The 23843-nt window shown below is 49.6% G+C and overlaps 1 protein-coding gene and 1 non-coding gene across 2 annotated transcripts in view; one reads left to right on the top strand and one right to left on the bottom strand.

The window, feature by feature from the left end:
* The window catches only part of GSG1L (GSG1 like), a 268680-nt gene that overhangs the window by 183310 nt on the left and 61527 nt on the right, over positions 1 to 23843 (top strand). The gene's annotated exons all lie outside the window — the stretch shown is intronic.
* On the bottom strand, positions 14119 to 14225 carry LOC119621226 (U6 spliceosomal RNA). Its single transcript, XR_005237796.1, has one exon. It is a non-coding gene; the product is annotated as a U6 spliceosomal RNA (small nuclear RNA).

Raw genomic sequence — 23843 nt, 5'->3', positions numbered from 1 at the left:
TGGGGCATTTGATCAGATATCAAGGGTGGGCAATTTTCGAGGCTGGGGCCCAGGGGCTGGGGTTTGGATGCTTCAGTGCAGGGAGAAAAAGGGTCAAGGCTGTCTCCCCACTCAGTGTTGCTGGCAGCAGAGGGTTACATAGGAAGGTGCCTCCCTCCAGGGCTGAAGGACAGGGTGGGGGAGGGGCCGGGGAATGGGAAGTGGGGAGTGGTGACTTCTGACTCTCTTGGTCACCTTCTCTAGCCAGCACAGGGCTTGGAGCCCACGATACTTCTAGGGACCCATAAAATGTTTAATTTTGACTTCTTTTAAAGCCAGAAGAAAAAAGAATATAATGATAATGAAGATATAAAAACGAATCTAGACAGGGTCATATTTGTCTTTATACCATTACTGTCATAAAAGGTAAATCTTAATACATCTTTTATGGAGGAACAGGTCTATGATGGCAAAAGTGCCCAGGGCCCATAAAAGTCATAATGTGGCCCTGAACTGGGCCACGGCCTTTCTTGTGCTCTCCCAGCAGAGCAAGACTAATTCGAAACCAGGGATGGCTTCAGCTGCCCGTGTCCCCACTCCTCCCCGTCTTGTGACTTCGGTCGAGAGGTGTGGGGGAAGACAGGACTCTGCCACCCTCTTGTTCCCCAGTGGCCGGGGGTTTAGATCCAGAAAGGGCTGTGAGAGCGGGCTGGGCAAATTTCTGTTCCTCCCCCAGCTCCTCCGAAAAATGAGGCTGATCTACTTAGGGAAAAAGAGAAAGTCGTTTGGAAAATTCCTGCACAGTCTGGCTAACTGTGGGCTTTCAGGAAGAACAGCACTGGCACAAAGAGAAACCTGTCCATCTCCAGGAAATAATCAGCCTCGTGGAGAAATCATCAAGAGTCTATTTTGTTACCTAAAGAAAAAATGAAATTTCACAATAAAACCCAGATTACCAAAGACAAGGTAACTCTTTGAAATCCGAGTTTCAGGTGCCATCTTAAGAGTGTGGACCGAGTTGAAGAGCACACTCCTCTATGGCCTGCGGGGTGGGTGCCACCAGTGTGTTTTTGACAGGAGTTTGGGGACCTGGAGGCCTGGGGGAGCAAAGCACGCCAACCACACTCCACTGCCCATACCCACATCCTCAGAAACTAGGTTGTAAGCAGGAAGAGTGCAACTCCCCTGGGCCTGGTACCAGTGCCAGGAGCCAGGCAGCATGTGGCTTCTCAGAAAGCAAATTTGCAGAGCCATTTGCCTTACAGTCTCATCTGTGCTGCCTTTTAGGAGTGAATGTGAGCCATGAGTTCACTGAGTTTGCCTTTTTCCATCGGCTGCCAGGAAGCTCAGATCTAAGTTCTGTGTTCAATCATGACACCTTTCCCCAAGCAAGGCTTCCTTCCTGTTCCACTTCTCCTTAATTCCTTGGCATTTTCTTGGAGTTTACTCTTATTGTGGCGGCTTTTGGTTTTATGCTTCTTCCTGTAAATGGCCACAGATTATCTTAGGACAAGTTTCCTGGGACCCTAATTCCACTAGTCACCTCTCCACCTTAACCTGTGCTGAAAGAATCCCTTATCCATAGCCCCTTCTGTTCAGTTTCCCTGGCCTGGCAGACTCAGTTTCTTGCTCATAGCCTAGAGGGCAAGTATTTTTGTGTTTAAAAATGCAGAGGGCCTAAGTCAGAAGATGAATATTTACATATGATTAAAGATCCTTTTATTTGCAAGTGAAAACCTGATCAAATTAGCTGGAGGAAAAAAAAGGGGATCTTGCTGGAAATCTGTTGGTTCAGTAATTGAAAAGTGGAGGGGCTGGGCTTCAGGCACAGCTACATCCAGGTGATCATGTAATCAGGAATCTATATCTCTAAACTCTGCCTTCTTGTGTGTTAGTATCATTCTCAGTCAGGCCCTGTCCATGCAGAGAGGATGGCTACAAGTAGCCCAGGCTCACTTAAAATTCTAGAGGTAGAGAGAGCTCCTTTCCAATAGTGTCTGCTTGGAGTTTTGTCCAAAGAGGACTATAATTGGACCAACCAGGTTCATAGACTTATTTCTAAACAAATTACCATGCCAGAGGATGAATTACTCTGATTAGCCAGGTTTGGTGCATGGGTCTGTTGGCATGCTCATGATGTGGGCTCAGTCATAGGCCAAGCAGGATTATCAGGCAACAGTAGGCAAGTGGTTGCCAAAATGAACTGCTTGATACAAGACCGAATGTGTTGTCAAACTGGGAGATTATCAGAGTGTCCACAGTGGAGCTGAACAATCCAGTACCCCAGGAATGGCAGAGGTCTTATTTTGAGTTTCTCCAAAGCAGACCCTAAGATGAAGATTTAGGTGCAAGCAGTTTCTTTAGGAGGTGATCTTAGCAAGTATGGTGGGAGAGTGGAGAAGGATTCCAGGAAGGGAGGAAAGACATTAAAGGGAGTATTGATGAGAAGATAACCACTGTGGGCCACTGGGGCTCAGTCCCTCATGGAGGCTGAGTAGAACACATCCCCAAACTGCTCACTCAAGGGGTGAGAAAGCAGTGATATTTGCTCACCAGTTTCCATTCACCATTAGTTTAGGGTCACTCCTGAGACATTAACTCCCCATAATCTCCAGCCTTCTCCACTGAAGAAAGCAAGTCTTTGAGGAAAGAAGTCACCAACATGCATGGGAACTGCCTAACCAAAGCCACAGGGGACGCCTGGCATGGGCCAAGGAGATATGGATGGAGGCAAGACAACGTCTGCCACAGAAAGTCAAGTCAAGACAAGGGAGGGATTCTGACACCAGCTGGTCTATAGTGATACAGTTCTGATGCCATCTTCCCAGAGGCAACATTGCACTCCACAGGTTTAATGCATGGTCCTCAGCAAGACTGCTCCCACTTCAGATGCCAGCTGCAAGTTCAGGAGTCCCCAGGCCATTATCACTTCTGACCAACTGGCTACAAATATAAGGCTTCGATAATTCACTAGAATGATTCATGGAATTCAGAAGACACTTTACTTAAGGTGACAGCTGTATTATAAAGAACACAGATCAAGACCAGACAAAGGAAGAAACACATAGGGCAAGGTCGATGAGGGTCTCAATGCAGAGCTCCCGTGCTGTCTCTTGGTGGAATCAGAACGCATCACCCTCCAACACATCATGTGTTCACCATCCAGGAAGCTTGCCTGTTAGCTGGGCATGGTGGCACACACCTACTCGGGAGGCTGAGGCAGGAGGATTGTTTGAGCCTGGGAGGTTGAGGAGGCTGCAGTGAGCCATGATTGCATCACTGCAATCCAGCCTTGGTGATAAAGTCCCTGTCCAAAAAAAAAAAAAAAAAAAAAAAAAAAAGAAAAAGGCTGTCCTGTGCTTCAGTGTCCGGAGTTTTTATTGGGATTTTATGACATAGGCACGATTGATGGAATCATTGGCCATGTAGATGTGTAGATGATCTCAATCTCCAGTCCCCTCTCCTCCTTGAGGTCAGGCTGGCTGAAAGCCCCAGCCCTCTAATTGCAAGGCTGATCTTTTTAGTGACCCCTCTGCAGCCCCCATTTTGAGTCATCTCATCTCACTAGCATCAAATCTGATGTGATTCAAGGGCCTCATGAATAACAAAGACATTTCTATTACAAACTTCCAAGAATTTAGAGTGTCCCTCCCAGGAAGCAGGAACTAGGGCTAGTCAAATTCTTTATTATACAACAAGGGTCCTGGGTGGGGAGACAGGAGCACATATCTGCAGCTGAGCTGTCACCTGCTCCCCTTTCCCAGCTATGTTGGGTTTGGGGCAACTAGAGCCATTGATACATTGAGGGAGAGGCCTGGGAAGTCTTCCCTGTATGGGGACTAATGCCTTAAGCATTTGCAATAGGGCTGGGCCTGCTTAACTTGGCCCTCTATGGGGAGTCCCTGTGTGTTTTAGATGCTACAGATTTCACCCCTCTGTTCCCATCAATTTCACCCCTCCTTTCCCCGAGGTAGTGGACCAAGCTGAGTCTCTCCAAACTCAGTCCTTTAAAGCTAAGGTGGCCAGTGCTGTTCTTCCCTGAGCCTAGGTGTGCAAGCAACACTTCAGCTATTTCATTTCTGGATAGGACCTTAATTTTAATTCTAAGCCCCCATCCCCCTGGGCTGGTAGAAGATTTATCTTCAGAATTTTTCGATGTTTTCTCCCTACTGCCTTTGCCTGGGGCTGTGCCACCATTTTTGGCTCTTACTGCAACATCTGGCAAAGAGGGGGCGGGGTTTGATCTTTGTTGTTATCATCTTCATCATACAGGTCACAGTGCCCCGTCTGAAACCCTTGGGTCTAAAGGTGTTCCAGAATTCAGAACGTTTTAGATTTTGGAAGGTAATGTAAGACATAGACTATCCATTCCCTCATACCCCACCAGCAGCTGGGGCAGAACCCTATAATCAAATCCATTCATATTTCTGCTGTAAAACACATACGCAGGCTGGGGGTGATAAATAAAGATAGTAAATAGCTTCACATCCATCCGGGTCAGACTTATGTTCCAAAGAAGTTTAGGCCAAGTCAAGTATTGTGACCAGATGAGTTGCGAAAAAACATTGGATTTTAGAACTTCTGGGAATTTGAAATCACAAACAAGAATCTTAACACCAGTAGCTCACATTTATTGAGCACCTACTGTGTGCTGAGACATGACCTCTGTCCAGCGCTATTGCTCCTGGAACGGGGTCCCTTGTGCAGACCCCAAGAGAGGGTTCTTGGATCTCATGCAAGAAAGAATTCAGGATGAGTCCATAAAGTTAAAACAACTTTATTAGGAAAGTAAAGGGATAAAGAATGACTACTCCACAGGCAGAGCAGCGGCATGGGCTGCTCAATTAAGGATACTTAACATCATTTCCTGATTATATGCCAACCAAGGGGTGGATTATTCATGAGTTTTCTGGGAAAGGGGTGGGCAATTCCCGGAACTGAGGGCTCCTCCCTCTTTTAGACCATACATGGTAACTTCCTGATGTTGCCATGGCATCTGTAACCTGTCATGGTGCTGGTGGGAGTGCCTCTTAGCATGCTAATGAATTACCATTAGCATATAATGAGTAGTGAGGACAACCAGAGGTCGCTTTTGTCGCCATCTTGGTTTTCGTGGGTTTCGCTGGCTTCTTTACTGCAACCTGTTTTATCAGCAAGGTCTTTATGACCTGTATCTTCCACTGACCTCCTATCTCATCCTGTGACTTAGACTGCTTAACCTCCTGGGCATGCAGTCCAGTAGGTCTCAGCCTCATTTTACCCAGCCCCTCGTTAAGATGGAGTCACTCTGGTTCAAATGCCTCTGACACTACAATAGTAGGTGCTCTTATTGTGCCCGTTTTATAGTTGAGAATACTGAGGCACAGGCTTAGTAAGTAGTGATTTTGGCTTCAAGGCTCATGTGCTTTGCTGTTGGACTGGTCCATGTAGGCTACTGCTGGCCATCCACGTCCGTATGGCCCCTTCTGGTCCCCAGAGGCTCTTTACTGCTAGGGCTGGACATGAGATGGGAGAATGAGGCTGGTAACTTCAGTACACATGGTCTCCTCACTCCAGACTGGGAGTCTCACATCTAATGCCCAGAGCGACCATGGAGGTGATTTAAATGAGTACAGCTGCCCAGATATAATACATCAGGGAATACGGCAGCAGAGGTGAACTTGAGAGCTCATATGCATGGCATTCGAGGAAGGCCAAAATCTGTTTTCTTAACTCCTGATTTTTAATTCAAAAAATTTTAGACAGCTTTATTGAGGTATCATTTACATATCATGCTTAAAGCATATAATTCAATGATTTTTAGTAACCATCAGCATAGCTTAATTTTAAAATATTTTCATCACCCCAAAAAGAAACCCCATGCCACTAGCAGTCACTCCTCATTTTCCACCAATCTTCCCAGCCCTGGGCAACCACTGCTTTATTTTCTATTCCATCAAAGTGCCTATTCTAGACATTTTCTATAAATGGATTTATAGAAGATAGGATCTTTTACGACTGGCTTCTTTCATTTACTTCACACGCTTTCAAGGTTCATCTGTGTTGTAGCTCATATCAGTACTTTGTTAGTTTTATGGCTAAATAATATTCCATTGTATGGATTGACCACATTTTCTTTTCTTTGTTTTCTTTTTCAGACAGGGTCTACTTCTGTCACCCAGGCTGGAGCACACTGGCCCAATCATGGCTCACTGTAGCCTTAGCCTTCCTGGGCTCAGGTGATCCTCCCACCTCAGCCTCCTGAGTAACTGGGACCACGGGTGCCACCACACCTGGCTAATGTTTGTATTTTTTGTAGAGACGGGGTTTCATCATGTTGCTTGGGCTGGTCTTGAACTCCTGGGCTCAAGCTATCTGCCTGCCTCAGCCTCCTAAAGTGCTTGGATTACAGGCGTGAGCCACTGTGCCCGGCTCCAAATTAATTTCTTTACTTGTCTGTGCCCAATTCTCCGGACCAGGATTTCTCCACCTTGGCATACGGACCTCCTGGACCAGATGGTTCTCTGCCGTTGGGGGCTGGCCTGTGCCTTGTGGGGTGTCCAGCAGGATCTTTGGCCTCTACCTGCTACAAGTCAGTAGCACCCCCTCCCCAAGTCACGACAACTTGGAGTTTTCATGGGGCAATGTTCAGGGACAGTGACTCTGGGACTGGCTGGAGATGGAATCAGCAAGACTGCTGGGTTGGGGTTGGGAAAGGGGAAAGTGAGGTCAGGTCATGGCTGGACTCGGATGCCAGGCTAGGAAGTGTGGGGGTGCAATGACAAACCACCGACGGCTTTAAGTGAAGGAGTGACAAGGTCAGGGTGAGTCTCACAAAGACTGTTGCTGGGGTACAGGAAGGGCTGGCAGGGCCGGTACAGACTGGGGAGCCCGGCTAGGAGGTGACTGCAGGTGTCTGGCCACAAGGAGATGGTGGCAGAGGGAACGCAGGACTGTGGATGGGCTCTAGGGAAGCAGAACTGGTAGGACTTGATGATCCACAAACTGGAGGGCAAGAGTAGGCATCATGGAGGATGCAGATGCCAGGCTGCAACCATGATGGGGAAACAGGGAGTCATCCCACGAGGGCAAGAACATTGAAGGAGGACGGCGGTGCATTCTGGGCATGTGAGGTTTGAGGCAGGACCTCTTATAGGAAATACTCCATCATCACATCTCAGTCTCTGCAGGCTAGGAGGGCGGGGCAAGGAAGAGAGGAGAGTGGAGGGTCCCTGATAAGGTAAGAGATGGACCAGGAGATGGAAGGCAGAGGAAGATGATGAATGGGCCCTGGGACGGAGGGAGACACACACTTAAGGAGAGAGAGAAAAGAACAGAGAGAGAGATGGATGGCAACAGAGAGAGAGAGAAAGAGAGAGAGATGGATGGAGACAGACAGAGATGGAGGGAGACAGAGAGAGAAGGAGACAGAGAGGGATGGAGAGAGACAGGGAGAAAGAGACAGATGGAGGGAGACAGAGAAGAAGAGAAAGAGATGGAGGGAGACAGAGAGAGATGGAGGGAGACAGACACAGAGAGAGAGAGAGAGAAAAGGAGAGAGAGCGATGGCGACAGAGACAGAGAGATGGAGAGAGAAATGGAAGGAGACAGAGACAGAGAAGGAAAGAGAGAGGGAGGGAGACAGAGAGAGAGAGATGGAGAGACACAGAGACAGAGAGAGAGAAGGAGGGAGACAGAGAGGAGAGAGAGATGGAGAGAGACAGAGAGAAGGAGAGAGACATGGAGAGAGACAGAGAGAGATGGAGAGACAGATGGAGGGAGACAGAGAGGAGAAAGAGATAGAAGGAGACAGAGACAGATGGAGACAGAGAGGAGAGAGAAATGGAGGGAGACAGAGTCAGAGAAGGAGAGAGAGATGGAGGGAGACAAAGAGAAGAGGAGAGAGAGATGGAGACAGAGAGAGAGAAGAGAGAGAGATATGGAGATAGAGAGGAGAGAGATGGAGACAGAGACAGAAGGAGAGGGAGTGAGGGAGACAGAGAGAGAGAGAGGAGAGAGAGACGGATGGAAACAGAGAGAGAGAGTGAAGGAGAGAAATGGAGGGAGACAGAGAGAAGCAGAGAGAGATGGAGGGAGGAAGAAGGAAATGAGAGACAAAGGAGGAACAAGAGAGACACAGGGAGCAAACAGCAGCAAACAGGTTCCCATTTACTGAGCACCTGCTGTATACCAGCCCATCATCAAAGTGTTAATCCTGTGAGAGGGAAGGCCACTGACTCTCCTCAAAACCCCTCTGCAATCCCCAGAGCCTTGAAGGTCCTCCTTCTTCTGTTCTCTCCACCTCCATAGCTTGCACTCACCTGTAGCCTTTTTCTTACCTGTCCAAGGAAGGTCCTAGAAGATCAGAGGAGAGCTGAGCCCATCCTCAGTGAGGAGCCCCATCAGTGCAGGAGACCCCCAGCTCTGGGAGGATAGGAGACCCCGAGCCCTGCTCCCACCTGCTGGCTGCCACACTCACATCTTCTTTCCTCCTTCCTCCCCTCCTCCCCCTGCCTCTTAGTGAACATGTGCTGGTCTTCCAAGCCCATCTCCAAGCTCACCTCCTCTTGGAAGCCTTTCCCCAATCCAGGGAACACAGACCTTTTACCTCCTTCAGGCCCTTCTCAGAGGCTGAAACTCAGATGCCTTGAGTGGCCTGGGAGGGAATGTGGATGAGTGAGCAAGTTGCGGATATGGCGGGAGCTATGGTAGAGGGCAGCAGACCGGCAGACAACAGCACTGCTGAGGGCTTGGCAGCCGCAGGCCCTCATGAAACGGCCCAGCTCCGGCCCAGCTCCAGCTGAGGGTTGTCGAGGAGAAATGTGGACCCAGTGTTGCCTGAGTTTCTGATTTTTTACAAGAGAAGCCAAAACTCCCATATTTTAATGGAAATCCTCCAAGTTTTTAAAATGTTGGCCCCAAAATATCATCATTTTTTTTTTTTTTACAGCTCTTGCCAACATCTGCAGGTTCGATTCAGCCCGTGGGCTGCCAGTTTTAGATGGTAGCTGGACCTATTTCTATTTTAGCATTTGTAATAATTGATTTCACGTCACTGTTTATGTCACTCTCCTCATTAGCCTTGGAGGAATGGCCTTGCCATATTTACGGCCATATCCCCTGTGGCTGGCCCCACGCTTTGCATACAGAGGATGCTTAATAAATGTTAGTCAAATGAGTGTTAGACGCATATCAGTGGCCTGCAGAAGGGTCTGAAGATTCTAGAAGGGGATTATGACCTGTCGGCTGGGGAGGGAACAGCCAGTGAGTCTTCCGGAGGTGGGACAGACGGGGCAGGCCCCTGTCATTTTCCCCTGCCCGGCTGGTCATTCGTGATTTAATTCCGCCACATCCTTTGCATGTTGCTAGAAGCCTGGGCTGGGGGAGTCTGCAGGCCATCGAGCCTTTCATACAAATGAGCCTGGCCCCAGGCACAGGGCCAAATAGAAATTGGGCTTTGGGGAGGTGGGAAGAGGTAAGAATTTTAATACGTTCAATAAAAATTGGAAGTAAAACCTACTCTGGAGGAACTGCTGGTTCCTGGCAGTTTTAAGGGACTTAGTGGAGTGGGTGCAGCAAGGGATGCTGGGAATTTCTGGGCCTGGTCTCGGGAGAAACGCAAGGAGGTTGGGACAGGACTGCGAGGCCTAGGCTCCGACTCAGCCGGAAGGCTGGCCTCTGAGGGGCGTGGCCAAGAAGTGGCCGGCCTCAGGGGGCGTGGCCTTAGAGGAAGCCGAATGGATGGGCGGGGCCGCCGGAGATCCTCAGGGTGGGCGCGCCGCAGGCACCCTCCTCCTGTTGGCCGGTAGAGGGCAGCACAGGCAACCCACCCAGGGAGTGGGTTGGGTGGGGAACCCAGCAGGGAAACTGAGGCCAAAACCCTGTGGAGGGGAAAGGCTGAGCTCCTGGAGTCTCTGACACAGTGAGCAAGGGCTCAGTGGGGAGAATCTAACTCCAGTCTGTCCAGCGACCGGCAGTAGCCAGGCTCTGAGGACCACCTGCCACAGCTCAGGGGGCAGCACTCACAGATCTGCTTGCACCTGAGTCATAGAGGTGGGAGCCCGGCCCACCCTCTGCCTCCCAGTGGTTCCCACCTCTTTGTCAATGTGCCAGGCCCTTTACTCAGGTGTCTCATCCCCATTTTGGAGATGAGGAGAAGGAGGCCCAGAGAGGTTAATTAACATGCCTGAGGTCACACAGCATGAGTGGGAGAGCTGGGCCGAGAGCCATGCAGTGCCTGCCTGCGTAATCACTGCGTCACCTGCTGTGGTCTGAACTGAACTTGTGCATTGATCTGGGTGGGCATCTATTCCTGCCCCTCCTCCTAGAGCATGAGCCTTAAGGCAGGACTTGGTTTATCTGGGTGATCCCTGTATCCCTAGTACCACAGACACCAAGTTGGCCTCTGTAAGTACTTGTTGAAGGAATGAGTGTTACAGAAACTGTGGCAGGAAAGGATTGGAAGACACATTTGAATCTTTCTGTCCCTTCAAATAGGCACTCTCTCCTCCCCTGGGCCAGGGTGGGCCACTGGTGGGGAATGCAGGGGGGTTGGCATGAGCTGCATTCATCAGCCTGAACCCTCTAATAAATGCTCCATTGTAGGTCTAGAAAAGTGAAAGTGAGGGCCGGGTTCAGTGGTTCACGCTTGTAATCCCAGCACTTTGGGAGGCCAAGGCCGGAGGATCACCTGAGGCCAGGAGTTCGACACCAGCCTGACCAACATGGTGAAACCCTGATTCTACTAAAAATACATAAATTATCCTGGCGAGGTGGCACAAGTCTGTAGTCCCAGCTACTTGGAAAGCTGAGGCAGGAAAATGACTTGAACCTGGCGGGGCGGAGGTTGAAGTGAGCCAAGATCGCACCACTGCACTCCTGAGCAAGACTCCGTCTCGAAAAAATAAAAAAAAGAAAACCAAAAATGAGAGCCTGCATTTGGGTAGGGGTGGAGGGCAGATTGCTCAGGAGTGGATCCTGGCCTCAACACCAGGTGTATGGCTTTGGCCAAATTCTCCCCTTTCCCTGAGCCTCAGTTCTTTACCCCTTCTCCAAAGTGGGATAATAGTCAGACCATAGTGGGATTGTGGAGATTGAAGAAGTGAGCACATATAAAGGGCCCAGCACAGTGCTTGGCACATGGTTGGCTCTGAGGATGATGACTGTAACAGAATTGGTAATATCGTGGCAGCTCTGAGACTTTCATGGTATTTAAGATGTAATGATTTGGTATTCTAGTGACACGGTAGGTAGTTCATGTAATGGGAGAGAGGGTGTGGACAAGGTCAGTTACAGAATGGGAAGGATGCATATGTATGTGAGAGGACAGAGAGAGAGAGGCAGACAGATATACAGGACATACAGAGATATACAGAGAGGCAGAGAGATATACAGAGAAAAACAGAGGTGGAAATCGAAAGAGACACAGGAAGGCAGAACTAGACAGAGCGACACCCAGAGAGAAACAGAAACTAAGAGTGAATTTGGCCAGGTGCAGTGGCTCACACCTGTAATCCCAGTACTTTGGGAGGCCGAGGTGGGAGGATCGGTTGAGCTCAGGAGTTTGAGACCAGCCTGGGCAACATAGTGAGACCTCATCTCTAAAAACATAAAATAAAAAATTAGCCGGGCATACTGGTGTGCACCTGTGGTCATAGCTGCTCAAGAGGCTGAGACAGGAGTATCACTTGGGAAATTTGAGGCTGCAGTGAGCCGTGATTGCACCACTGCACTCCGGCCTGGGACAGAACAAGATTCTGTCTCAAAAAGAGAAAAGAAAAGAACAAAAGTGCATTTACTGCCAGTGATTAGGGCACAAACACTATATATATATATACACACACACACACACACACACACACACACACATACACAGAGAGAGAGAGAGAGAGAGAGGCATCCCTGTCCTGTGGTTGACATTTATCCAGTGCGGCCACTTCTACCTCCACTCCCCACCAGGTGGCAGTTGTTTGAATCCCCCAGGGGCTGAGAAGGCCTGTAGGGCTCCCAGCCAGGATTGGATCTCAAGTGATGCTGGGGCAGGGGACACTCCCCAAGGTGACCAGGAGAGTATCAAGCCAAAGGAACCTGGGGGTGATTCTTAGTCAATCCAGGAAAACACACTCCAAGGTCCAGGTCAGGAGTTGGGTGACAGAGGGCCGGAAGCCTGGTAGACCTAGAGCACAGTGGGACTGAGGTTGGAGGAAGTAAGGGATGTCCCAGGAGATGGCTGGATTGGAGCCCAGTGTGGCCAGGAACCCAGAGTGTGGGGGTGAGTTGGACTGGCTCACAGGAGAATGCTTGGGGCTGGTGCCATCTTGGTCTCAGACACCAGACATCACAGCTGATCCCGAGTCTAAGGGGACCTCACAGAACAAACCTGTCTCCCAAACCAAACCCTGAGCCTTGTGGCAGGGACTGTATTCTGTTCATCTCTGAGTTTCTGGAGCCCAGTAGGACTCAGTGGGAGCCTCTGTGAATGTTTTCGGATGAAGGCATTGCTGGGGAGAGTTGTGGTGTTGGAGGTGGCCCCCACACATGGTCCGGGCTCCTTCCTGCAGGTCAGAATGCAGCCAGCAGGGAGGGCCCTGGACCTGGAGAGCAGGGTTTCATCCTCAGCTTTGTAGGCTGATGTCTCAAGCTTTCCTGAGAGTTCACACGAGGGCTTTGCAATCCCCACTTTGCTGCGTCAAAGCCTGTTGGGTCTTATGTCTGGATTCTGGTTGTCTCATGTCCAAGGAGTGGAAATTTGTTCAATCTGAGGCAAAACCTTGTTTTTCTAAAGGTCATTCTGTAATTTCATCTCTCAGTATTTCTCTTGGTGGCTGCAGGTGGGCACAGGGGAGAGCAGCCACCTTTGAGAAGATTAAGTCCAGTTGATGACTTTAGCTTCTGGGGATTTTGCTGAGAACTGCAGGGATGTGGCTTTCTTAGGAGAGAGGCAGTGAAGGGCTGTGTTGAGCCCAGCCTCTGATTGTCTCCATGTCATCTCCATGTCATGGTGTTCGTGGTGGATTTCTATGCTTTTTGCCTTGATAGCATCCTTTTTTCCTTCTTCAGCTTAGAACACAATGATTTTCCTTTGGAAACCATCTCTTTTCCACTCTCACGCCATGTTTACTACACCACATCTCACTGCAGAGGTGGCCCCACAGCCTGGCCAATCAAAGCATTCCATCTCCTTGCCCACAATGATTGGTTCAGGGATGAGCATGTGATACAAATCAAGGCAAAGAGATTCAGTTCTAGGATGTTTGTAGCAACTGCTGGAACACCAGAAATGCTCTTTTTAATGATGAGAAGATGTAAGCTGAGAGCTGATGGATTCAACATATGGAGGGACTGTGCCAGAGAATGAGGCCAAGAGACAGCGGTGCTTGAGAGAGGAAGCATGTGACCTCATCATATGAACACCTGGATCATGCTCTGTATAATGCCAAATGATCCATACACCTTTCCATTACATGAATTAATTTATTTCCTCCATTTAAGAACCCAGTGTGAACTATGTAGTCACCACTTGTGACTATGAGTCCTATCACAGCTGGAATAGGCTTAGCCACAAAGTACTGTGGGTCTTTAATGAGGGTAAGTAGGAGGAGCAGAGCCAGGGCCATAGGAACTCCTTGGGCTGTTGGAGCTCTTTCTCCTGTCCCAACATAAGGAGCTTGGGCTCTCCTTTGGCTGTCATCTCTAAATATGACAGTTCCCTGAACTGAGTCAGGCCTTTGGGCCTGGGACCCCCTGTTGCCAAGCCCAACTGTACCTCTGGGATATCAGTGGCACATTTAGTAAGTGCTGGAGTTGGCAGAAATAAATTCAAATTACAATAAATATAACTGGGTTAAATTCATCAGTTAAAAATTAGAACTCTTGGGTTATAGAAATAAAAACAGCAAGATCCAACCATACAAGAGGCACATTTGAAAATACATAGAAAGGTGAAAGAGAGAAGAATGGGAAAAGATATACCTGAAAAAAAATGAACCAAATAAAGCTGGGTTAACAGTTTTGTTCTCTGATTCAATAGAAGTTTTTTTCTTGTAAAAATACATAGAAAGGTGGAAGAGAGAAGAATGGGAAAAGATATACCTGAAGAAAATGAAGCAAATAAAGCTGGGTTAATGGTTTTGTTCTCTGACTCAATAGAATTTTTTTCTTGTAAAAATAGAACACTTCATAAATTTGCATGTCAACCTTCCATAAGGGTCATGCTGATCTTTCCTGTATCATCCCAATTTTAATGTATATGCTGTTGAAATGAGCGCTGAGTATAATTTAAGACCAAAAATTATAAGGGAGCAAATAAGGAAATTATAGGTGGGTAAAAGAATAACAAAACAAGAAAAAAATATATCTGTCATAAGCATATATTTTCTTAACAACAAAAACTTTATAACAAGCAATAACTGGCAGAACCTCAGGAAGAAACAGATAAATCAGCAATGATAGAGACTTTTTAACATACACACACATCTCAGAAATTAATGGAGAAACAGACAAAAAAAGTGAGCTGAGCTACTGAACAATACAATGAGTAAGTTTGAATTATTAACTATATATAGAACTCTATTTCCTCTCACAAAACACTAGGGAATATATGTTTATTTCAAGCACACATATATAGAACATAAAATATGTTGGAGTCAGGAATTGGACTCAACTTGCTCTGTTTTCAAAGCTCTATATTATTCTGCATCATGTGTGTGTCTGCGTGTATGGGGAACATAGGTGTTGGTAAAGGGAAACTAGCTGCAGCCAGGCTGGGGTTCAAGGTTTGGGAGACTAGTGTCAGGAGGGGTAGTTAGGTGTCAAGACCAAACGCATGGCCTGGTTTGGGCCATGGGCATGGCTCCCCCAGCAGACCCAGGAGGGAACCAGCCAGCCCCAGAGCCATTTTGTCTGCCCTGATCAGGCCTGGCCCAGAGCCCACTTCTGTGTGTTTGCCAAATGTGTGACAATATTGCCATGGCCTTAGCAACTTAAAACAACACACATTTCTTAGCTCACAGTTCTGTGGATCAGCAGTCCTGGCCTGGCTTAAGTGGGTGCTCTGCACTAGGCTGCAGTCAGGGTGTTGGCCAGAGCTGAGTTCCCCTTTAGAACCCATCTAAGGGAAGGATCTGTTTGAAGATCATCTGGTTGTTCGGAGATTTCGGCTCCTTTTGGTTTCTTTCAGGGCTTCAGTTTCTTGCTGGCTGTTGGCTGGAGACCACCCTTAGCTCAAGGAGGTCACCTTCAGTTCTTTGCCTTGTGGACCTCCAATGTGGCTACTTACTTCATTAAGTCATCGAGAGAGACAGCTTCCTTGCAAGAGAAGTGTCACAATCTTATATAACATAGTCACGTACATCCTGTTACCACTGCCATATGCTATTGATTATTGCAATTAAGGGGAAAGAATTACACCAGAGCATGGCATCACCTTAGAGTGAAGTTGTCCTCATTCTTCATAACCTTAATAAAAGGTAGCTTGGCAGGCTTGGCAGACGGTGCCCTGTGACTAGAAAGCTGAATGGTGTGCAACCCGTCCACTTGGGTTGGGTCGCGTCTGAGAGAGTCAAGACCACTCGGCCATTGGCTTCCCTTGGCTTGAGGGTCTCTGGCTCGTCAGAGTGGATGAGTCTGCCTTGGCATTTCTGAAGCCCAGGGAATACGGCCTCCAAATTGCCACAGTCACCCTTGCAGAAGGGACTGGAATCTGAGCCCTGAGATAGTAACAGATAACAAGACGTGGGTGTCTGGGGGAAGAATGGCTCAAGCAGTGGAAATAGTGTGTGCAAAGGCCCTGAGGCAGGAATATGCTATGGGGTACGCAAGGGACAAGAAGGAGACCAGAGAGGGAAAGAGGGGCGGGAAGTGAGGTCAGGGATGGAGACACAGATTTCCACGGCCATGGCTCAATCTATCAGTGCACTACTGGTAGAAGTTTAGGGTGTTTCCAATCCTCTGCTATAGTGAATACCCTCGTCCATAAATTTTGCCCACACTTGCAAATATATCTGAGGGTAAATTCCTAGAGGTGGAATTGCGGGGTCAAAAGGAAAGTGCATTTCAGTTTGGACAGCCATTGCCAAATTCACCCTCCTTCCCTCCCAGACCTGACACTCCCACTGGCCCTTTCTCCTTTTTTTAATTTTTTTTTTTTTTTTGAAATGGAGTCTCACTGTCACCCAGGCTGGAGCACACTGGCGCGATCTCAACTCACTGCAACCTCCGCCTCCTGGATTCAAGTGATTCTTGTGCTTCAGCCTCCTGAGTAGCTGGGATTACAGGTGCACGCCACCACACATGGCTAATTTTTGTATTATTATTATTATTGTTTTAAATAGAGACGGGGTTTCACCATTTTGGCCAGGCTGGTCTCGAACTCCTGACGTCAGGTGATCCGCCTGCCTCAGCCTCCCAGAGTGCTGGGATTACAGACATAAGCCACCACGTCCAGCCTCCCACTGGCCCTTTCTGAGGGTCCTCCATACCTGTGACTTCCTTGGTCTCTGCCTAGGCTGGCGTCCTGTCCTGGTTTCACACAGAAGAGCTGCTCCTGTCTCCCTGGACTCCCAGTCCCTCCCTGCAGAAGGCTGTTCGGTGCTGCAGATGGCTGGGGAGTCTAAGAGCCCCTAAGAGGATATTTTCCCTTGATGGAAATTCTCCACATTGGGAAAATTCTCCCCACCAAGTGTTTTTTCCATGTGCTTTCCCCAGGATCAGAAACTCCCCAATGGCTATTCTGAGACAATGTGTGAGTTCGCATTTACCCACAATTTGTCTCTGTGAAGGTGGAGGCCTGGCAGACTCTGCCAGAGGACAGAGAACAGAGAACACCTTGTCTGGAATGGGGAGCAACTGTCCCCTAGTTACTGCCCATGTGATATTGTGGGGGATGGAAAGTCTGGGGGCTTCCAGACCTGCTGAGGTAGAGGCTATGTGAGAGTCAATCAGCATTTACTGAGCACCTGCCATGTGGCTCCTGTACCTCTTCCTGCCCGACCAGGCCTGGTTCAGGAACAGGGCAGGGCTAAGCTTGTGTGAGCCTGTGACCTGGGGTCTCTGTGGCTTCACACCTGAGCCTGGTCAGGGCAGGCAGGTGCAGACTTGGGGAGCCTCAGCCCAGGCTGCCCACCCAGGGCCTCCTTAGAGCCACCCCTTCCTCTGGAGCCTCCTCCTCCCTTGCCTCTGCTCCTCAGCAGCTTGCAAAACCAGCTAAACCTTAATCTCTGATGGTTGAAGGGGTCTCCTAGTCCTAAACCCAGCTCTGAGCTGGAGGTAGCCCCTGCTGGGAGCACCTCCCAGAGTCACAGGCCTTCCTCAGAAGACAGGCAGGATGGCTGGGTGTGGCAGCTCATGTCTGTAATACCAGCACTTTGGGAGGCAGAGCTGGGAGAAATGCTTGAGGCCAAGAGTTCCGGATAAGCCTGGCCAACACAGCAAGACCCCGTTTCTGCGCAAAAATGAAAAAAATTAGCTGGGCATGGTGGTGCACGCCTGTGGTCTCAGCCACTTGGGAAGCTAAGATGGGAGGATCACCTGAGCCCAGGAGTTTGAGGCTGCAGTGAGCTATGATCGTGCCACTGCACTCCAGCCTGGGTGACAGTGAGATTCTAACTCTCAAAATAAAGACAGTAAATAAAATAAATAAAGACGGATAGAAAACCAGCTGCTGTTCAAGGAATGTAACAGGTGAGAACTGATGGTGTTTAGCAGGGACTCCAGGGCCAGTGGGAGCAAAGACAGTGATGCCTGGGCCAGGCAGTGAGATGCATGAGATACCCTGGGCTGCCAGGGCCCTGCCCTCTCTGCCCCTAGATTTGCCTGACCCTGGGCAATCTCACAGCTGCTTACCCCGATGGAGCTCTTAGCATCTGCCGGAGGGTGGACTGGGGCATGGTGCTGAGACCCCCCTCCATGCTTCTGCATGACCTCGCTCCAGCTTCGTCCGCCTGTCACTGTGGCCATATATGGCCTGGGTCCCAATCTTGAAGGCTTCGCATCTTGGATCCTGTCCCAGAACAGAGGTGGGCCTCGCAGAGCCAGACACTTCCTTGGAAGGTGTCGCGGCCCCTCTGTGAGCGCCCCCTAGAGCCAGAAGTCAGGAGAAGACCAAGGGCCTGCAGAGAGGTGGAGCCAGCACGCACTTCCAAATGGGATAAGGCTGATGGTGTCACTCCTACCCCTCCCACAGCTCACGACCATCTTGTGGCTCCTCATAGCAACAGTCCCACCTCTCACCCCCCTCCTAACCTCCTCACTCCTTCCCTGCCCTGGGTCTGAAACTGTGAACTCACTTGGTCTCTTCCTGCCTCACCATTCTCTCCATCTGGGGCGCTCTCCCTCCAGAACCTTCACAGTTTTCAGGTCTCAGCTTAAATGTCATCTTCTCAGGGAGGCCCACCCTGACTTCCGTGGCTAAACTAACTGACTCACTCATTATCTTCCATATCCCCTTCTTTGCCTTCATAGCATTTATTAGACTATGAATTTTAAAAGGTATTTTTATTGATTTGTTTTTGTAGAGATGGGGTCTCACTATGTTGCCCAGGCTGGGTTTGAATTCCTGGCCTCAAGCGATCCTCCTGCCTTGGCCTCCCAAATTGCTGGGATTACAGGCATGAGACACTGTGCCTGGCTAAACTCTGAATTTTTAAATGTGTACATTTATTTCCCATCTTCCTTCATAAGACTACCAGCTCCTTGAGGGCGGGGACCTTTTTGTCTTATATACTCTTTTATTTCCTGAACCGTGAAGACAGCCTGTCATCCAGAAAGTGCTTAATAAACAATTTGCTGAATGAATGAATGAGTGGAAGAGACTGTGATGGAATGGTAAAACACCTGGCCTTGGAGTTGGGCAGACCTGGACTCAAATACACCCCTTTCTTGCTGTGTTACCCTGGGTGAGTTGATTTACCTCTCTGAGCTTTACACTCTCATTTGTCAAGTAGGGTGTAATGAAGCCTAGCCTTCCTGGGTTAAGGCAAGGATTACACAGGACAAGGGATGGTCGAGTGCTTTACAAACTGTAAAGTGCCCCGGGTAAAGAGAGGCTGTCAATTTTGGCTCTCTGGACATTTGTCAAGGTGGCCGCCCATCCTCTCATTTTCTTAGTGCACAGGCAGCTTTCTTAGTTCCTGGCCAGTGAAACTAATTGGATGGAATCCCAGTGTCGCCGCAGGGAAGCGTGGAAGCTCAGACCACTTAAAACTTAACTGGCCAGAAGAGCTGGATTTGCGTTTCAGCGAATGAGACTAGAGGGATGGAAGATAGTGCTGGGAGGAATGTTCTCGAGGTGGCTTGCAAAGGGCTCAGTTCTATGCTGAGGCACAAAGACTGAGCTGGCTGGCGGGGGGTGAGCTGGGGCCTGACACTGCAGGCATAGACCGGTCACAGGCGTCTCTGCCGATCAGGGCCCTCCGAGAGCAAAACAGGAGGAGAGGGGAGGCCCACCATGGAGTCGTGAATACAGTGACTATTCCTGCTTGTCACCTGGGGAGATTTAACTAGATGTCTTGGAGAGGGGATAGGGAGAGAGAGAGGCAGACACAGAACAGTGGCAAACAGACAACGAGAGATAAAAACTAGAGAGACGGAGAGAAAGAAGATGGGAGGGGGAGTCCGCCCAGTGTCTCCCATGAGCGCAAACCACAGAAGGAAATGAAGACAGGCTTCCCCAGGATGCTGCACACTCCCCATTGATCTCAGAGAACCCCTTGCCTTTTGTTTTCTTGTAGAGACGGGGTTTCCCGATGTTGCCCAGGCTGGTCTTGAACCCCTGGCGTCAAGTGATCCTCCTGCCTCAGCCTCCCAAAATGCTGGGATTACAGGAGTGAACCATTGCACCTGGCCCCGCACACCTTCCTTCTTTCCTTCCTTTTTTCCTTCCTTCCTTCCTTCCTTCCTTCCTTCCTTCCTTCCTTCCTTCCTTCCTTCCTTCCTTCCTCTTTCTTCTTTCTTTTTTTTTTTTTTTTTTTGAGATGGAGTCTTGCTCTGTTGCCCAGGCTGGAGTGCAGTGGCATGATCTTGGCTCACCGCAACCTCCACCTCCTGGGTTCAAGAGATTCTCTTGCCTTAGCCTCCCAAGTAGCTGGAACTACAGGCGCCCACCACCACGCCCAGCTAATTTTTGTATTTTTTAGTAGAGACGGGGTTTCACTATGTTGCCCAGGGTGGTCTCAAACTCATGGCCTCAAATGATCTGCCTGCCTTGGCCTCCCAAAGTGCTGGGATTATAGGCATCAGCCACTGCTCCTGTCCACCCCTATGCCTTTCATCATGCAAGCATCTTGCCTCAAACAGTGTGCGTCTAGTATTCAGGGACCTTTATCCTTCCACATGGGCCCCCAAAGTTGAGCCAATCCTTTCCTCTGGTGCCCAAGCAAAGAGAGACCAATCTGTTGCCAGGCTGGAAGAAAGCTGGGCTTGAACTTCCAAGAGAATGGGTGTGTGCACCTATGTGGCACCTCCCTGGGGGATTCCCAGGCCTGTCAGGGACACTTTAGAGCCCACCCCCATGTTGTGATGGGAGCCTCCGCCCCACTCCTCATCCAACTCCGCATCTCTTCCGCTTCATCTGTCTGCATTCTCCCCCTGCAACCGTGCCACATCCACATGCCACAGGTCCAATGTTCACTTCGCATTTTCTCTAAATCACTCACTGTTTTCACAACCTAAATTCATTCAGAAAGGAACCTTCAGATCACCACCGGAAATGAAAAGCCAGTATCACTTGCAATAAATACAAAAGAACTGTCAAAAAGAAATTACCATTGTAAAAATGTTCGTGAGGAGATGGGAGCGATGGCCCACGCCTGTAATCCCAGCACTTTGAGAGGCTGAGGTGGGATCACTTGAGCCGAGGAGTTTGAGACCATCCTGGGCAACATAGGGAGACCCTGTCTCTGCAAAAACCAAAAATATGAGCTGGGCATGGGGGGGGCGAGCACCTGTGGTCCCAGCTATTCAGGAGGCTGAGGCGGGAGGCTCGCTTGAGTCCAAGAGTTGAAGGCTGCAGTGAGCAACTATCGTACCACTACACTCTAGACTGGGTGATAGAGCAAGACCCTTTCTGAATAATAAAATAAAATAGAAACAAAAACATTCATGAAAAATCTAAAACAGTGGATTCAATGGGGGATTATTTTGTCCCCCACTGTCCCTGCCCTCCCCACCACAAGGATATTTGGCCAATGTTTGGAGACATTTCTGGTGTTTATGACTGGGAGTACGTGGGGATGGGGGGTGCATATTCCTGGCATCCAGTAGGCCAAGGCCAGGGATGGTGCTAAGCATCCACTAACACCCAGGACAGCCCTGACATCAAAGCCTTCTTTGTCCCCAAATGTCAGTAGTGCTGAGGTTTAGAAATCCTGCTCTAAAATGAGCTTAAGCATCCCAGAGGGGTGAGCCCCACACTTTGGGCAGCTGTGACCTAGTTAATTCCTCCTTCTCCTTCAGGCTCTGCTGAAACATTCTGCCTCAGGGAAGCCCTCCCTGAGCCCCAGAACAGAGGACCCAGCTGTAGGCTCCAGCTCCAGGGACCCTGTACCTCCCGAGCCCTGACTCATGGCCCTCGAGGGTGATTTCTTGCTAGTATCTACCTTTTCCACTGGAGCAGAGGCTCGCAGTGGGTAGGGACCACGTCTGTTCCATTAGTCTCTTTTTTTTTTTTTTTTTTGGAGACTGAGTCTCGTTCTGTCACCCAGGCTGGAGTATAGTGGCACAATCTTGGCTCACTGCAACCTCTCTTTCGTGAGTTCAAGCAATTCTCCTGCCTCAGGTTCCCGAGTAGCTGGGATCACAGGCACCCGCTACCACACCCGGCTAATATTTGTATTTTAGTAGAGATGGAGTTTCACCATGTTTTCCAGGTTGGTCTCGAACTCCTGACCTCAGGTGATCCATGTGCCTCTGCCTCCCAAAGTGCTGGGATTACCGGCTTGTACCACTGTGCCCGGCCCCATTGGTCTTTTTCTGCAGCCCTCAGCGCAGTGTCAGGCTTGTAGTAGATACTCAATAGCTCCATGTGGAATGAATGAATGAAGGTTGGACCAAAAAGAGATGTGGACTCTACTCCTGGACTCACCACAGCTCGCCGGGCCCTTAACCTCTCCTCAGCCCACTTTCATTCTCACCTGTGAAATGTACACCTAATGGGCCTGTTGTGGGGATCAAAGGAGAATGGGCATGAAAGTCCTCAGCAGGGGACAAGCCACGGCATCCACCGGGGGAGGATCCCTTGCAGAGTCAGGGTCATTCCCTCATTCATCAGTTCCACCATCATGATCGAGCACCCTGGATGCCTGTTGTCCCAGGGTAGTTTTTTTGTTTTTTTTTTTTAAGAATTGAGTTCTTGCTCTGTCGCCCAGGCTGGAATGCAGTGGTGCGATCATAGCTCATTGCAGCCTTGAACTCCTGGACTCAAGCATGTGAATTTCTGGGGTAGAAATGTAGAAGGTAGAGATGAGATGGGCAGGATTGTAAGTTAAGGGTGTGTACATCCAAGGGTGCCTTTCTCCCTTCTCCTGGATCTCATTCCCATTCAGTCACAAGCCCGAGATCTTTCTCCTTGTCCTCTCTCCGTCATCCTCCAGGTGAGAGGCCCATCCTCATCTTGGGGGACCTGTGAGAGTACAAGGCCGCCAAAATGGAGCTTAGTCCACGTGAAGAGGCATGTGGGGTGTCCAGGACACAAGTGGACACAGATGAACACAGGTGGACACAGGTGGGCATCAGGAGATACAGGTGACACAGGGACACAGGTGGACACAGGTGACACAGGTGGGCACACGTGGACATCACTCTTTGAACAGCCCTCGAGGATGTGCTGGCTGTGTCCATGAGCACACGACCCAGCTCGCAAGGTGTCCACTGTCCACTCAGACTGGGAAAGGACCCTTTGTGGGTGCTAAGTTCACCTCCCTGTGGCTCCCGGGGGATGTAATGGAAAGGGCTTCAAGTGGAGGCTGGGGGCCTTTTAGGGAAGCCCTGCTCATATGTACACAGTGCAGCTCATTCCTTCTGAGGACCAACCATCCCCCGCTCCTCCTCTTCTTCCCCCTCCTCCTCTCCGCTTTCCTTCTCCTTTTCCTCTCCCTTCTCTCCCCCTTATCCTCCCCCTCCTCCTCCCCTTTTGCCTTCTACTCCTCCTCCCCATTCCCCGACCTTTACCGTCCTCCCCACTCTTCTCTCCTTTCCCTCCTCCTCCTCCTCCCCTGCGTCTCGCTCCCCTCCAGGCAAGCAACTTTAGCTGATTTCCAGGTGGAAGGAGCAGAGAAACTGTCTCTGCTTGATTGCGTATTCTTCTCAACCTTTTTCTTGGAACACCTGGATGTAGGCTCTTGAAATCTCGAAAGCCAAATCGGGCTCCTGTTCTCTCAGTCTTCTGGGACAGCTGTGCCCTGAGGTCATGGGTGCTTTCTATTTAGTTACCTAAATGCCGGCAGCCTGTCATTAATGTCCATTAATGTCAGAAATCGTCCCACCACCAGTTTGTCCTAGGTTACCCTGGACCCACTAGGTCCTGGAGCCATGGCCTCTGGGCTCACTCTGAACCCCACCTGGGGGATCTGAGCCTATTCACTGCCGCGGGGCTGGATGGGGGCAGCTGAGCTGAACAAGGCTGGTGGAAGTTCAGTAAACCCATTACTCGAAATTGGAAAGTCTCCATGAAGTGCCACCTCTGATTTGGGCCACTTCACTTTAAAAGGCAGAATTCCAACCAAAGTGATGCTAATGACTCCGGTGAATCTAAAAGGGGACCTTTGGAGAAAGGGCAGATGAATTGGAATGATCTATGCAGACAAGACAAGGTTGGGGGGCACCTCGGTAACTGCTGACCCCCCAAAATGCTCCTCTCAAGAAGATACTAACCGGCTCACCCGCTCCCCCGG

This window comes from Chlorocebus sabaeus, chromosome 5 (assembly GCF_047675955.1).
Source record: "Chlorocebus sabaeus isolate Y175 chromosome 5, mChlSab1.0.hap1, whole genome shotgun sequence".
Lineage (NCBI taxonomy): Eukaryota > Metazoa > Chordata > Mammalia > Primates > Cercopithecidae > Chlorocebus > Chlorocebus sabaeus.
This window is presented reverse-complemented; position numbering and strand designations above follow the sequence as displayed.